This window comes from Ambystoma mexicanum, chromosome 12, assembly GCF_040938575.1.
Source record: "Ambystoma mexicanum isolate Mex_15411 chromosome 12, UKY_AmexF1_1, whole genome shotgun sequence".
NCBI lineage: Eukaryota > Metazoa > Chordata > Amphibia > Caudata > Ambystomatidae > Ambystoma > Ambystoma mexicanum.
In genome coordinates, this window is record NC_090936.1 from 1077854667 (window position 1) to 1077872143 (window position 17477).

The following is a 17477-nucleotide window of genomic DNA, read 5'->3' on the forward strand; positions in this document are numbered from 1 at the left end:
TATGATGATTCTGAAGGCACTAATCTCCCTTGTCACACTAGGAAAGCGATGGTTTTATAGATACCCTAGTCAGCTTCTTTTGACATGGGATTCTGTTTTACCCATGGTAAAATGGCTTGCTCCTTCAGTTTAATATTGATTGCTCCCACTCCTTTTAATAGACCAATGTCAAACGGACTGCTGGTCCATAATGAGCTTGGTACGTGTGCCAAATCTTCTTGAAGAAAGGATGGTACTTTCCACACTAATGACATTCAGTGGGGCATCACCCTGTCCTCAATTTGCAACTGTATGTGAGACTGATGCTCAACTTCACCTCGTCATCGATTCCATGTAAAATCACTATGTCCTCTCTTACTATGGCTGCTTCTAGCTCAATTGTAATTATTTGTCCACCATGTCCGTGGGTACTTCTGGTCTGAAAATACACTCTGCAGGTAACCCCAATACTTTGGCTCGTATTTGTGGAACCCATGCCATTAGTACATGTATTACATAAAGGAATATGACCGGGTTTAGTGGCACCCCTCTCTGTGCTTTCTGACCATAAAATGCTGGTTTGAATTCTTGTGCATTTACATAACAGATCCCTGAGGTAGAACATATTATCCCCTTTTCAGAAAACAAGATTGTCAAGTTTAGTTTATTCATCAAGTCTCTCCCCAATATATTAACTGGTGTGTTGCGAGAATATAACAATGACATAGACATCTTGTGTTCTCCTATAGTAATAGGTAGTTTGTCTGTAAAAGGAACTATAGTACTCAGCCCAGAAAACCATTTCGCTTTCATGGAACTGCCTAACATTGGGAATTTTCCCTCTCTAACACAAGATCGAGTCACCCCTGTATCTACTAAGAAAGAGAATGTCTTGTCACCTATAGTCACCCGACCCTCGGTTCCTCTTCTGGACCTGGTGTACTCGCTAGGATGGAACACATCAGGTTTCAATGTGGGTCGTCTGATTGTGGATACATATTCAGTCACACACCAGTGAAAGGATGCCCTCCCACTACTGCCACACTCCCTATTCTAGGTGTAGGTGTCTGTGGCAATGTTTTTGCCTCCCACTGTGCCACTGCGTTCTGTCATGCTGGTGCCTGTGCCTGCACCAATGCTTGCAGTGTCTGAGGTTGCATTGCCTGTTGCATCTGATGTATTTGTGACACTGTGTGTGATCCTGGGCATAATATTCTGGTGGTTCTGTGCTATATGGGGAGGTATGCCAGCACCCCTCTTGTGTCTACTGGTTGCCGATTCTGTTGCGTTCCTCCCCTGCATCTAGATACACGTGAAATGTACCCCATTTTCCCACTGTTGTGGGGGTTCTCAGAAACCCTGCAGAGCTTGGCTTCCAAACCCTATGCCTCTGAGAGCTATTCCTCGTCCCCAGGATAATAATAATACTCTCCTTTTCCTGCAACATTTCTGTTCATTCCTGGCTGTGCTTGGTGCACTCCTTGTGTATTATAACCTTCTCTCCCACTTGTCAATACTGCTCCTTCCACTGTCAATTTCAACAGTTTTCTCGGAACCACATTTGCTTCCTCAATCTTTCTGTCTACAACTTTCTTGCTGTTCTTCTCTTGTTTTAGTCGACAGTGGTGAACAATAGTCAATTGTATTTCAGCCCATGGTTTTGCTTCCATTCCCACAATTTTTCTCAGCTGTCTTTGCATTTCTTCAGGAAGTCCCTGACATACAATGTGATAAAAAAAGATATGTTTTTGTCCACAGATCCCTATTCTCTAGTCTCCATTTCTGTTGAATGTCCTGCTGGATCCTCATCTGCTCCCATTTTATGGGCCATAGGTGCGCTCCTATCTGTTGAGTCTGGGTACGGTACCCTAAGCGCTCTCGTTACGTCAGCTCGACATTTATTAAAAGGCACTCTGTCATGTTTGGTATTTTGTGCAATCACCCCAGAATATCCTGCTCATCTCCAAATGTCATCTGATTGCTCTCCCAATATGGCAGCAAACAGGCTTTTCATTTCATCTACTGCTGTCATACCAGACATCATACTTTCCAACTCATAAATCCATTTGCCTGCTCCGTGATATGAGGGATGGTTGCTTAAAAATGATTTTTATCCTTTTATGGCCATAGGATATATAGTGGTAATCCTACCCCTTTAAATAATAAGGGGAATTGTGTTAGCCTGGTGCCACGTCCAAGCGCAGCTGCACCCTTTGTCTTTGTCACCATGTCTGTCATGCTAACTATTTTCCATCTTGTTAGATTTCTCAGTCTATCCACAAAGGGTGTTTGTCCATCTAGACTAGTTTAGCGTACTATTTGGCATCATAGGCATTCAATGGGTTCTGGCCTCATTGCCGGTACCTCTATCTCTGCCCACGCTACCTCTTTCCCTATCCATGTACACAAGTATAACTGGTCTGTTCTTTACATATTTTCCCTTATAAGCAACATGTACATAGGTGCATATGTGTTGCAATACCACCTTTGATTGAGTGCCTTCTTGTGGCCAGGGCATGAACATTTTGCCTGCAGTGTCTTAAAAGCATTCCATATGATTCTTAACTATTTTGTCCTTATATCAGGGCAATTACTTACATTAATAAGATCATGAAAATAACTCAAAGACACAATGTATCAATGATCACCAAACTCTACTTCAATTCTCGCTCACCCTTTCTCCTCATTTATGCACCCCAGTCCACAATATTTGCCCAAAAGTGAACACAACCTTTGTCTTTCTTTGAGACCATGCCTCCTGTGTCTCTCAACCCTTATGAGTGGCACCACAAATGCCACTCATGCTCTGTGCAGCCCCACCTCGCTGCACCCACACCGGAGCACACTCCTCGATTCACACCACCACGTCACATCCTCCACAATTTCAACAAAAAACATTTATAAAATCCTACGCTATCTCACAATATATGGCTGGTGCCAGCAATTATTACAGAGCTGTCTTCTGAACTCTCTGTGGGGGTATCTGTCTTTTATTACTGCCCTGTAGTGAAGCATGCCACGTGAAACATGGTCAAGCCTTGAAACACTTGTGTATAGGCGCATTATAAATGCCATATCATATCATATCATATCTTTCCTAACCCTTGTCAGAAGATATCTCTTGTTCACTCTCCTGTTTTGCCATGCCTATGTCATGCTTATATCCACGATTCTGCTGATGGTGTTTGGCATCGAGTCTCCCCTCTCAGCCTACTGCCCTTCATGCTCTACGGGATGGCCGGTGGGGACCGGACAGGACTTTTCTTCAAAGGGGGCATCTGTTGCGAGTAATCACACTCTCCACAGGTCTCCTCCGCAGTCCTCGGGACATGGCCGGAACGCCTTGACCGTCCAATGACATTTAGCTGGCACTCCACTTCTACCATCTGTTAAGGTGACCCAAAAATCACAGATAGGCCCAGATGAAACAGAGTCAATCCAAACCAGACTAAATGACAGAGTGGACAAAGTGCACGGCAAAGACCAATTTTATTTGCATTGAAACAAAGCTGGGACCAAAATGATTGCTTAAGTACTACAAACTCATCATCACTACCAACATAATAAATATCAATTAAAGGTTAGTGGGTTTGACTACATATAGTGTGCATATGGGTTAAATACTCAATTGGGTTACACATATCTGATGGCTCCACCTGGAACCCCCCTTATATTGATAAAGATTAAACTACATCATCTTCATGGCAAGGAGTTGGTTGGCATATTACTTGATGGGCAGCATGTCTCTAAGGATTTAGATAGGTTGGCACATTGCTTACAAACCTTTGACACTTGGCAGGTCATAAGGATATGAGCCAGACATAGAGTAGGGCAGGAGAGGCCCATGGAACATTCTTCCTTCAATTAAAGGTTACCATCCCTCATTCTCAGGCCATGATACCGGGCAATCCCGTGTACTTGGCCTTGTGTGTCGCCTCATGTCTATGCGTGCATTTAGGGAGTATGGCAGGTGTCCTACCTGTGTTTGCATCTAATGAATGGCTAGTGTTTTCCAATTATGGGTCACATACGATAGGACCGTGTTTGGTATAGAAGTCCTTAGGCTCTTTATTAAGATGCATATCTATCAGGTTACATTCAAGCTGCCAGGCATTAGAGATAAGGTATAGGATCTTAAGTGTCTCCAGGAGGGCTCTGTGGGGTCACCAGTGCGAGGCAGACAATTGTTTGATGATTGTTCAAAATGTGCCATTTCATTTGAATAGACATTATATCAAAATGCCTCACTGTCCCTACATTGATCAGGATTTCCCTAACTAACCAAAACTGAAGGAAAACACTCTAACACAAGAAGTCTGGCCATCACACTAAACATCAAATACAAAATAAAATATAAGGCATTTCAAATTAACATCAGCAATACATTCACAGTGTTGTGATAACCGTTTAACAAACTGGGTGAACTCCCTTCCCCAGAGTTCTAGGTGCACTCAGCTTCAATGCTCATCAAAAAAATATAAGTACTTCCAAATAGGTATTGGGGTTTTGGGGTGGGGCCAAGCCTGATTTGCATATGGTCTTTCCCCTTTTGTAATGGCTTGGCAGGCGAAGAACGATGGTCTGGAGGGTTGCCCTGAGCAATGCCAGTGGTTAAGATTCAGTCTAAACCTTCCAGCCATCACCTCTTTGTTTTTGCTTTGTCACCCCGAGTGGGACGGGTATGCCCAGACGTGGGTCCCGTGCCTGCTGGGCCTAGAGACCCAAGCTACTCCTCACTGATGAGCCCCAAAGAGGGTGAAACATGTTTGGGGATGCTTGTAGTCTCGTGCAGAAGGGATGTGACCTAGCAGTTTGGACTGGACTTCCCCTTTTGGGGTGAGGCCAAGCCTGATTTGCATATGGTCTTTCCCCTTTTGTAATGGCTTGGCAGGTGAAGAACGATGGTCTGGAGGGTTGCCCCGAGCAATGCCAGTGGTTAAGATTCAGTCTAAACCTTCCAGCCATCACCTCTTTGTTTTTGCTTTGTCACCCCGAGTGGGACGGGTATGCCCAAACGTGGGTCCCCTGCCTGCTGGGCCTAGAGACCCAAGCTACTCCTCACTGATGAGCCCCAACAAGGTTGAAACATTTTTGGGGATGCTTGTGGTCTTGTGCAGAAGGGATGTGACCTAGCAGTTTGGGCTGGACTTCCCCTTTTGGGGTGGGGCCAAGCCTGATTTGCATATGGTCTTTCCCCTTTTGTAATGACTTGGCAGGCGAAGAATGATGGTCTGGAGGGTTGCCCCGAGCAATGCCAGTGGTTAAGATTCAGTCTAAACCTTCCAGCCATCACCTCTTTGTTTTTGCTTTGTCACCCCGAGTGGGACGGGTATGTCCAGACGTGGGTCCCGTGCCTGCTGGGCCTAGAGACCCAAGCTACTCCTCACTGATGAGCCCCAACAAGGGTGAAACATGTTTGGGGATGCTTGTGGTCTCGTGCAGAAGGGATGTTACCTAGCAGTTTGGACTGGACTTCCCCTTTTGGGGTGAGGCCAAGCCTGATTTGCATATGGTGATTCCCCTTTTGTAATGGCTTGGCAGGTGAAGAACAATGGTCTGGAGGGTTGCCCCGAGCAATGCCAGTGGTTAAGATTCAGTCTAAACCTTCCAGCCATCACCTATTTGTTTTTGCTTTGTCACCCCGAGTGGGACGGGTATGCCCAAACGTGGGTCCCCTGCCTGCTGGGCCTAGAGACCCAAGCTACTCCTCACTGATGAGCCCCAACAAGGTTGAAACATTTTTGGGGATGCTTGTGGTCTCGTGCAGAAGGGATGTGACCTAGCAGTTTGGGCTGGACTTCCCCTTTTGGGGTGGGGCCAAGCCTGATTTGCATATGGTCTTTCCCCTTTTGTAATGACTTGGCAGGCGAAGAACGATGGTCTGGAGGGTTGCCCCGAGCAATACCAGTGGTTAAGATTCAGTCTAAACCTTCCAGCCATCACCTCTTTGTTTTTGCTTTGTCACCCCGAGTGGGACGGGTATGCCCAGACGTGGGTCCCGTGCCTGCTGGGCCTAGAGACCCAAGCTACTCCTCACTGATGAGCCCCAACAAGGGTGAAACATGTTTGGGGATGCTTGTGGTCTCGTGCAGAAGGGATGTGACCTAGCAGTTTGGGCTGCCTTCCCCTTTTGCGGTGGGGCCAAGCCTGATTTGCATATGGTCATTCCTCTTTTGTAATGGCTTGGCAGGCGAAGAACGATGGTCTGGAGGGTTGCCCCGAGCAATGCCAGTGGTTAAGATTCAGTCTAAACCTTCCAGCCATCACCTCTTTGTTTTTGCACATTCTTAGTTCAGTTTTTAAAATCCCAGTAGTCTCAATGGTAAGGTAAGGATCTTTCAACCACAGTTCCAACAACAACACAAGGTCTTCTTCTTGGTAAAATATAGACTTTCCTCTTCATCAGAAAAGGATCAATGTTATTCTCTTCCTCAATGATATTTTACCACTTCCAGTTATCCCAGAAGACTTGTCACTGTACAAAAGGAAGAAAAACAACTTCTATAATGGTAGTGCAACACAAGTCTTGTTTAACAGTGATTATTCGTCTATTCAGATTAGGATTCATATTAGGTATATTTGTCAGGATGACTTCACAGTGTTGCTGCTTCTACTTCAACAACTTCACTTCTGTTAAATTTTACCCTGAGGATGTTCTCATTTGACTCACATCATTCCATTTCAATTGAACTACTGATGTCTTGCATCTAGTGACAACCAGATATACCACCCCAGCTTCAGTACTCCGTATTTCAAGATTTGGACAAGAGTCACTGTAAGGCACTTAGCACCTTTAACCAGACAAGGCACTCTTCCTCTGAATATCTCTCTTCAAGAGGGGCAGCATCTAAGCCTCTCTTGTCTGTGTGCCACCACAATAACAACCCAAGATTGCCTTTTCAACCCACTTCTTCCTTCCTCACCAGTCTCCGGCAATATAGATTGTGTCAACTTCCAACAATGTTCGTAAACCACAGAATTTCCCTTTCCCAGCTTGGTCTTCACCTTGTTGCCATCTGTTAGCCAATTAATTACCCACAAGCTTTGGTACCACTCTCTTGGCTTCCGGTAATGCTTGCATACCTGTAACATGGGCAAGGTTGAACTGCAATTGGCTCACAGTAATTGTTAGACCGGTTTCTAGCTTTGAGAAAGGCTGCTTTCAATCTCAATGAGGTAATACTATTGGCTTGGGCAATGCGTGCACTCTCTCCCACTGCAGTTACAATGTTTAAACACTTAACTTCTTGTAGAAACAATGGTTGTTCATAAGAACCAAGAAGTAAAGTGAATTCTTCACTTGAAAAACCAATTAGGCACACGTGGTCACTTCTTGTCAAGTTTGTATATGTTTTAAGTGTTCAATAAGGCCTTTGCAATGTTTGTTTGGTTTAATGAGAGACACACAACCACTTCTTCATAGCATAAGGGTTTAACAATGGCCATCATTTGCTTCTACATGAGTAAAATAAATACTTCTGTACACACACGATTGCTACTTTCCATTGTCCACTTGTCATAGACTTTAACTAACAACTTCCACCCACTTTTACTGCTACGCAAGTTAATATTCAAGCTGGATAATGTTGCCGGCAGTGCTCGCGCATGGAATCAGAATGCCAGGTTTGACTCACCAGCTTCTGTGATCCTCTTCCTGCGTATTACACAACTTCTACTACTTCTGGCTCACTTGGGACCCGCACCCTATATATATCAAGGTGTCTCCGGTCCAGCCACTCGAATAAGGAGCCATTCTAGCTCCTGAGACCTGCGGCTCACCCACGGCTCTTCTTCCTCAGTCTCCAACAAGTTCCATACACAACAGTAACAGCAATCAGGCTTACATGGGGAAAGACAGCCTCTCAGCATGTCATCTGCTCTGCAGCCTCTGCACTTTAGATTTTGGGGGAACAGAACCCTCTCCAAACAAGCAGGTGAAATCTGCTGCATCCGCATTCTGACATCCCTCTGGTTCTCCCACTTCTGCTTGATTTTCTAGCAGTGTGCCTTCTTCTTTCTTCCTGTACTACTGCTGCACGCACTCCATTCATAGTACCAGCTCCTTCTCATTGCCTGTACCTGAGGGGCCTTTTAAGCCTCCCGTGTTTCTTCAGGTGCGGGCTATTATACCAAATGTCCTCATTGATGCTACAGCATGCCTCTTTGGTCCTCTTTCTCATCCCAGTACTCATAAGATCATGGGGCTTGTAGTCCCCATCATCAAAGTTAGGTCTTTTAGGTATTGGCTTGATTTTAAGGGTAGATGTATTCCTATTGCAATCATTTGAAGGCAGATATTTCGAATTTGGTATTAGAGGGGAAGACATTTGACTTAAGGCAATATTTTTTTATCCTTTTACATTATACCTTCGGGAGTAAGTATGGTGTTTATCGTAAAATACCTTGAAGGGTCCTGTTGGTAAGGCTTGCTGAGATTCTACAGTAATTGTATGCAGATTCACAGATTTTATATGCAGGTCGAGGACGTTATAATGATAATATGCCATTACCTGTTTTGGCATCCCAAAAAGGTTCTTCCTTTCAGAGTGCAAATACTGTGTCTCATCCCATGGGATCTCCTCACCAACCTGGGCATTGGCTCCTCCCAAGTATTCCTCTCGCAGTACACCACCCCCAAAGGTGGGATCAAGAAGCATCTGTCTTTATCTGGCAACCTGGGAGGAGACTTTATGCAGGGTTTCAGTGAAGGGTCTGTAGGTTTTTCACAGAGCCCACTGTCTCCCACCACCCAGGCTACATGTCTCCAACTGCTCTGGTTGGAACTCTCACAGGCAAACCATACAATTCTCTGCACCTGCAGGACATTCTATTATGACATAGCTCCACTCACACATGAGACATACAGGGAAGGGAAGCAGGATATAACACACGTTCTTTCCTTAGGCATGTAACAAAGACACACCCACACACTGGCATGCGTGGAATCACACAGAAGAAGAAAACACAACACACCTTCCTTCCTACAACAATGCAATGAAAACTGAGAGCCACACAACTCCAATCTGCATGCACATCCACGGAGTGCATCTCATACATGCCAATGCCAATGGAGAATAACACCAAGATGATCCAGCTGCCATTCCACCTTGACAAACAATGCCCCTATGCGCTGATGCTACAGAAGAACAGACACACACAGGGGAGGACGCACACAGATCCAGGGTGGGAACACGGATGACTATCCCTCACCCACATTCACAACCACACCTTGATGAAAGCGCCAACCCAAATCCTCCTCACTGCCAACAAATACTAAAGTATACTTAGCTGCTGGCCAGGCAATTCAGAACCCATCAACTATGGAAGCAACACACTGCTGCGGTTACAGCTGGTGAGATGGAAAGGGTCACCAGGCGGACCAACCCAAAGACCCTCAACCCGCAAGACACTCAGGAGATTGAGCAGGTGATCAACTACATCAAACAATATTTAAAAAATCATGACTGCAGGTGGGGCTCAGCAAACTCAGCCCACATCCTGGCCACAGCCGTGCACTATACATCCGAGCCCCATCAACTCAAGGGTGTCAGTGAATACCTCCATTGAGATCGAACTCAACAGTAGACAATACGTCTGAACACCTACAACATGTACAAAATAATCACTTCTTAGGTACCCCAATGAACACCTTCATGACCACAGAAGGTGACTATAGCCTATACGTCTCAGACTCAACAACACATACACAACCTCAGATTCCTTACCATATGTACATCGTCTGGATGTCCTCCCGACAGAGACAACATTCCAATTGCTCTTGTTGCCTTACCGTATGTCCTCCTGACACTGGCAATTCCACACACATCACATATTCTCTGTATGCTTCCTCACTGAAGGTACACATTCCATATGTTCACTGTCTACACTGACAGTAATATCTCCTCAAGGCACATATTTTATTCACATGTCCACTGACTGGGTGTCCTCCTGACACCACGACATGTATTCCATTAACATGTCCACTGCCTGAGTGTCCTCCTGACACCGACAGTAATAACTTCTCACAACATGTATTACATTCACATGTCCAGTGCCTGCATGTCCTCCTAACACTGACAGTAATAACTTCTCACAACATGTATTACATTCACATGTCCACTGCCCGGGTGTCCTCCTGACATCGAGAGTAATAACTCCTCACGACATGTATTACATTCACATGTCCACTGCCAGAGTGTCACCAGACACTGCCAGTATTAAACCATAACACACTTCTCATATTAACCAAGTTCCTCACTCCCTATTCAGATATAATCACACATGTATCACACTCCATACACATGCTTTCTAAAGGGCAGTTACACACCTCCCAATATACAGCCCATTCATTGTATGTCACCATTAAATGATGCAACTTAAATTACTGCATAATGCAGGTGATGGTTTGTAGTGATATTTTCAAAACCCATATTTTCGAATGCCATTTTCTCGACATCAAAATTGCTGAACTTATTTTTTCCAATGGTTTTTTATTTATTTTATTTTTAAAATGGGGAGTTCCCCCCAAACCTGTTTTTTTTTAATTTATACTTTTTTTTAACTACAAAACCCCAAAAAAACATATAACATAAAAAAACACATTCTAAAAAAACAATTTCGGTAAAATGTTTTCGACATACTGGTCATTCGAAATATGTTTTCGAAAATATGACCGGATACCGCAGATGATAGCAATACATATTGGTACATTGCATAGATAAAAGTCCATGCTGTATGAGCACATCCAGCTTTAACCTAAAATTACTCGAAATGGTTAGTTACTCCGATACTCATTGCACATCACCCCTACTCCATACACAACGAACAACAAAGCTATATTGCACACACTGACATTGAAATATATTGTGGGTGTCTCCTAAAAGTCCTTGCTGCTTCCTTTCTCCGCAGCTTTAAGGCAGAAAATCCGAAACATTGTTAACTAATCCAGAACAATTTTAGCTGTAATTGTGCCCAAGTTAAATCATGCATTCCGTATTGTACTCTCTCTTCAAGAGTCACCCTTAATACAGATATGTCCAGCCATATATCTAACACTTCACACTACCGTTACTTCTAATGGCAGCAGCTAATAAACTTCCATCCAATCACACAAAATTAATTATTTCAACCCACGGTGTCAAAGCCTGCTGCCAGGCTCGCCAGGACCTCTTCACCTTCACTTCTCTGCCTCACATGGCAGTTGTTCACATCTTGTTTTTCCCTCTCTCGTCTTTCTTCTCTCCTTCCTTCCCAGTTCCTCCTGGGAGGCATCCTCCTTCTTCCTCCTTTGCTCCAGGGAGGCATCCTTCTCCTCCCTTCTCTTTTCCCAGGCAGCATCTCCTTCTCCTTGGTGCATAAACATCCTCTGGGTGGTGGAACACATCTCCTTGGGGGTCAGAGTGTCTCCCTCTCCTCTGTATCGTGACCCTGCACTCTGCACCCTCGGTAGCAGTCACATCTCCTTCTCTCCTCACAGGTACGTGATCTTCTACTGCCGTCCGCAACAAGACTACATCATCGCCAGTGAAATGAAGTATCTTGGGAGGCAGCATGGTAAGTCCTTATGCTCTTTATTAAGATGCATAGTTATCAGGTTACATTTAAACTGTCAGGCATTAGTGATAAGGTACAGGATTTTAGGTATCTCCAGGAGAGTCCACTGGCTCCCACCACCCAGAATAAATGTCTCCAACTGTTCTGGGTGGAACTATCATAGGCAAACCGTATCATTCTCAGCACCTGCATGACATTCCAATATGACATTGCTCCACTCACACATACAGGGAAGGGATGCAGGATGTAACAGAGTTCACATTTATAACTGCTGAACCCACATGCATGCATATTTATAAATTGCCGGCCCCACGGTGGTGTGGGGGGCAGGTCTTTGAACCTGATCCCTGCCTGCCTGTTGGTTTCCTTAGGTGCTTAGCACCTTGTTGCCTGAAGGAAGGGTGAGGTGATTGCTCACACCTCACCCTTCCTCAGGTTTGTGTTGTACAGACTGCGTGTCTCTTTGACTTGGGGGGGAGGGGAACAGAGAGGGGGAGAAGTTGGGCTGCCCCTCTCTGGGCCTGCTGATGGTAACAGCAGTTACCCTGCCTCGCTTTGTGAGGCACTGCAGCATTGCCCATGTTTTGCCCAATGCATGTTTTTCAACTGTTAAATTAGTTTGAATGCTTTTGCCATCTTCAGCTCACATTGTTCCAAACCCTGCTGCACCTGTAGGGGATAAAGGCGGAATGGCTGTCTCAGTGAGTAAAGTCTCTCACCTTTGCTTTATTGATGTGGGGGAGGGGCAGAAGCTGCAGATGACCTAGTCATCTGCCTATCAACAAAGTGCTTTCAAGGTCCACACTTATCCCTCCTATAGAATCAGCCATTCAGGGCTTAAGGGGTCTTCCAGTTTACACCTTTTGGTGAACTGGTCCTCACGTTAATGACTTGTGGCCTCAAATACCCACTCCCCAGTTATCACCCCAAGTTCTGTGGCCTTACGTTGGCATAAAGCGTTTTTACAAAAACATACATGTCTTGCCTTATGCATTCATAAACATGTAACAAATGCAGCCCCTGTACAGCAACCCAGAACTGTGCAGAGACTGCACTCTCTGACGATATATTACAATCTATTATCAAAAGATTGCACTATTCCTTGTCAATGCATCTGCCTCCCAGTATGTAGCCACTTTTACATATATCCAATACACCTGATTACTCTTCATTGGTCACTTGCCTCTGGGGTCTGTCAGGGTACAGCAACAGCTAATAGATAAAACCAGCCTTAATGCTACAAGGGTTTGCTGGCGCACATCTCAAGCCTATTACTCCACCATTTGCTGACTCATTTCAGTACATCACGTTAAATAATAGAAACTGCCCACACAGGCATGTGCTTGTTCGCAGGACAACTAAGCATTTGCGCTTTTCTGATCAGTGTTATAATCGTTCGCTCTGCAAATACCGTACAGCCAGACAAACTGTCACTAATCTCAAACCTCTCCCTCATTCCCTACCTGAGCACATCTTTCCTGTGCGTTTAGCCCTTTTGCCTTTTGCATGTTGCCCCTCTTTTACTTGCTGACAAAGGTTTGGCTACACCTGGAAGAGGAACAATACACTCTACTCTGGGCATGCCTAGGTGCTGTTAGGACACTCGGGTGATGAAAGGTGCAGTATAAAAAACTCCTAATAAAACATCACACAACGTAACATACATTGCATACAAACGTACCTACAAACATGGAAAGTGTGATACATTTACTCATTAGTTCTAGTTATTAGGTAATCCTTTAGTTCCACCTATAAACAGAAACAATTGCATTGGAGTAGAGATGGGTGGAGATGTCATGTAAGGAGGGGCACACAGCTTTTAGGTGTTGTTTAGTTATTTACCCATCCATTGATTGCATGCGCACATTCTAATCCCAATAGCCATTCCCACCCGGCACCTGAACTTCCCTGCCCAAAACTGGTCAAGAGCTAAATCTGTTAATATAGAGCCTGCAAGTTTTATTTTTAAGGAGTCTTTTGAGAGTGTAGAATTTCATTGCTACTGTAAACGAGTTCCTGGTGTTTTCTCAGCATTGGAGGCGGCGGCAGCTCTAGGTGGCCGTGCGGCTTGATGCCGACGTAGTTGGGACGTTCGATGGGTCCCTTTCTCTAAGCTCCCCGCTTGCTCTGGCGTGTTGCCGTATTGATTCCAGTGGCCTCGGCGGCCTCGGCAGCTCCGCAGCTCTGCGGCTTCGCGGTTCCAGCGGTCCCGGACTGCAGTGGACTGAAGAAGCCGACCCACACTGTTACTCGGCGGCGAGGGTGAGTGGAAGACTCTTTGCCACCCTGGACAGCCTTGGCAGCCTTGCCAGCCCTCGCGGTAAGCGCCTAGGATTCAGACATAATTTCTGGATAGTTCCGCACCACGCTAGAGGTGTAGCGTCTGGCTGGTGCACCCATTGCTTTTTGCATTGTTTAATCTGCCGGTGCTGCATATCTTGCTGATTTCTTGCTGATTTCACTTGCCCAGCCCCGGCTGTGTAATTTGGGGTCATCATGTCCGCTAATAAGAAGAGCAATATTGATGGCATGCTGAGTAGACAGCAGGAGCAGTCTGAAGGGGCCTCTCAGGGATTTGTGGCCTCTTCCCCTCCGACCAACAGAGACCGTGTTTCAGAGTTCTTGGCACTCAGTACTCGCAGGAGACTAAGATTGCATGATAGACCTCCTGCCACTATAATGCCTGACAATAAAAATCTTGCTTACTCAAAAAAAATGCCCAGTCAGGAACCATGTATTTCCACCATTAAAACTGGCCCCCTAGAACTTGTGTCACCAGAATGCCTACAAAAACCTAGCAGTGTTGAGACCATGGAGGCAGTTTTGACCACAGTAAAAACCACATGCTTGGGAAAATGTATGAATCACACTGGTAACAACCAAGGCCACACACCCCAAAGTCAGGCCAGGCCTATTTTAGCTCAATTTGAGCACATCGACCCCTCGCAATGGTCTGCTCTTATGGCCAGTATAGCCAAAGAGCTACTTCTATGTAAGGACCCTTTTGACCTTGGTCTTCTGGCTGACGCCCTGAATGACTGGGTGGCGGACAAGCGACCACCTAAAGTGAGTACTGCGGCACATACAGTTGAGCTGTTTAGTCTTCCAGCCTCCCCTCAGATATTAAAGGTTAACAATGCTTGTCAAGTCCGTATTCGTAAGGAGATTAGAGATCAAGTCGTACAAACTGACGTTTGTAGCGAGAGGCCACCTAATTCCATTAAGCTTATTTTAGACAGCAGGAAGAAGATAACAACCCCCAATTTGCCCCCCAAGAGCCTAATACAGGATATAGCGCTCTCCTCATTGCCCCATACATAGAATACAATGCTTCTCCGAGTGCCCTCTGACCAGAAATCTGACCAAGAAACGGCCAATCCTCCCTCAACGATGAACGCTAATTGCGAGTCTCTACCCATATGGAACATTCGCCTAAAAAAGTCACAAATGCCAAAAATAAAGGACATAAATATGCACGATTTCATCATGGACCAAAGAAATATCGTTATAACCAACATTCGCAAAATAGAAGGAAAAGAGACTAAAGAAGGTTTGCGCAATAAGGTTCTTGCCTGGTTGTGGCAGAGAACTGGACCTGGTGTGGTTAGACTCTCCGATATAAAAATCCTTGCCAGAATGGACCAGAGTGACTGGTGCTCTCAACAGTGATTGTGTCTTAGTGGGTTGTGGGGACAGTACCCTACCTGCATTTCTCAGCTGTTGTAAATATTTACCCAGAGGGCCCTCGAGTTGTAATCTAATCCTCTGATGAACGTTTAAGGTACACTTTTCTGTTTTTCCTTACCCACCACTTAAGTTACGGACCTTTTATACCCTTTTGAGTTTGTGAATCTCTCATACTGAATGTATTATTTCTGTTCTTACCTTTTTAGTTTGTATTCATGTTGTTCATTCTGTAAGCGCCCGTAAGCCTTTGGGTACCTTGGTGCGCTATATCCAGTAAATAATCATAAACATAAACACAAAAATGTCTTAAACAACTGAGCCTCAGCAACATGATTTATAAGCAATATGTGTGTCCTCAAAACCAGGGCTCGAGTCCCCCAAAAGAAAGTGAGGGGTTTTTAACCCATGTATTGGGAAATGACGTCACAGAAAGTGAACAGATCATGAAATGAAATATGTAAATTTCATTCAGCTTGTCGTCACAATTGAAGACAGAGCACAGACCAAATAAGTGTCTGCCATGATATCAGATGTTCTTATTACATTGCTGGCTAACCATGAAAGGTGTGCATCTTTTATATCTAAGAATCCGTAACACAACATGTGTTTAGCAACATGTCAAGGTATGGCCTTGTACAGTTATGTCATTAGCTATTCGTGTCTCACCTCCCAGTCCCACTAACTGGGTTTGATTCCTGCCCGCGGCACTGCGCACAAGTCAATGCAGCAAATTGTTACTTTTTAAAATAAAATTCCTTGAAGACACAAGGGGCACAGCGTCTGGCTTGTCCAAAATGTGGGTGGAAGCAGTCCCTTAAATTGTGGCGCTGAAGTCATGTTAATACCAGCATTGACGATCTAGGGCCGTGAGGATAGCTCAGCGGAATAGCGTTTGTCATGGAAGCAAAGAGACGCAACACAGATTCGAATCCCGGTCCTGTAATTAGAAAATGATCTCCTGTATTAAGCGCATAGTAAAAGAAAGATTAATTAAAGTTAATGAATTGTCAAAGCCAGTAATTTATGTTGTGTATAGGTTGTAGAAAGATATCCCAGGCAGTGATAGTGTGTGCTTAGTTACACCATCATCCAACTGTTGCTATTTTATGGCCAGGTATCAGGTTTTGCAAAAAGGGTATTACCATGATGGCAGTGCCTGGTTTATTCATGCATCCCATAACCACAAACGTGATGGGTGGAAGGTTTTGAATGAATCAGATCCACTGGCATTGCTCTGTGCAACCTTCCACACCACTATTTTTTAGCCCTTTCTGCGCTATTGCAAAAGGGGCCTAGCCATATGAAAATCAGTCAGGTACTGCCACCAATGGTAGCAGTGCAGCCCAAACTGCTAGACCAGGTGCCCTCTGCACGGAAACACAAGCAACCCCAGACATGTTTCAGCCTTGTTGGGACTCCTCATTGAGGTGCAGCTTGGTTCCCTATGGTGCAGCGTGCAAGAGACCCATGTCTGGGTATACCCTCTCTCACATAGTGAGACAAACTATAACCACAAAAGTGATGGGTGCAAGGTTTTGAATTAATCTGAACCACTGGCATTGCTCTGGGCAACCTTCCACACCACTGTGGTTTAGCCCATATGAACCATTGCAAAAGGGGTCCAGCCATATGCAAATCAGTCAGATACAGCCCCCAATGGTAGCAGCTCAGCCCAAACCGCTAGGCCAGGTTCCCTCTGCATGGAAACACAAGCATCCCCAGCCATTTTTTGGCCTTGTTGGCCTCCCCTGTGAGGTGCTGCTTGGTTCCCTATGGAGCAGAGAGCAAGGGACCCACGTCTGGGCATACACTCTCTCACATAGTGAGACAAACCATAACCACTAAAGTGATGGATGGAAGGTTTTGAATTAAACTGAAACATTGGCATTGCTCTGGAAACCTTCCAAACCACCGTAATTGTAGCCTGTCTGCGCCATTGCAAAAGGGGTCCAGCCATATGCAAATCAGTCAGGTACTGCAACCAATGATAGCAGCCCAGCCCAAACTGCTAGGCCAGGTGCCCTCTGCACGGAAACACAAGCAACCCCAGGCATGTTTCAGCCTTGTTGGGACTCCTCATTGAGGTGCAGCTTGGTTCCCTATGGTGCAGCATGCAAGAGACCCATGTCTGGGTATACCCTCTCTCACATAGTGAGACAAACTATAACCACAAAAGTGATGGGTGCAAGGTTATGAATTAATCTGAACCACTGGCATTGCTCTGGGCAACCTTCCATACCACTGTGGTTTAGCCCATA